Below are 264 nucleotides of genomic sequence, written 5' to 3' on the forward strand. Positions count from 1 at the left end.
AGAAAAAAAATAGATCCACCCATAGTTCTGTGTTGGGGGGTGGGTCTGTATAAAGTCCAGTCACTGCCGCTTATCTGGGACTCAGTAATCAGATATTTCGCTCAGGGTCCACAATAACTGAGATTAGACTGGAGGTTAAACTTAGAATCGCCTGAGGTGGGGTTTTCCTTCAAGGGTTGGGACTAAGAGGGAGGGAGAGAGGCAGGTTCAGCCCAGAACAAGAGGGGAAGTCTCTTGTCATATGACACTGTAGGGGTTAGACTG

This window comes from Carcharhinus amblyrhynchos, unplaced genomic scaffold (genome assembly GCF_965287045.1).
Source record: "Carcharhinus amblyrhynchos unplaced genomic scaffold, sCarAmb.v2.hapA scaffold_37, whole genome shotgun sequence".
NCBI classification, from domain to species: Eukaryota; Metazoa; Chordata; class Chondrichthyes; order Carcharhiniformes; family Carcharhinidae; genus Carcharhinus; species Carcharhinus amblyrhynchos.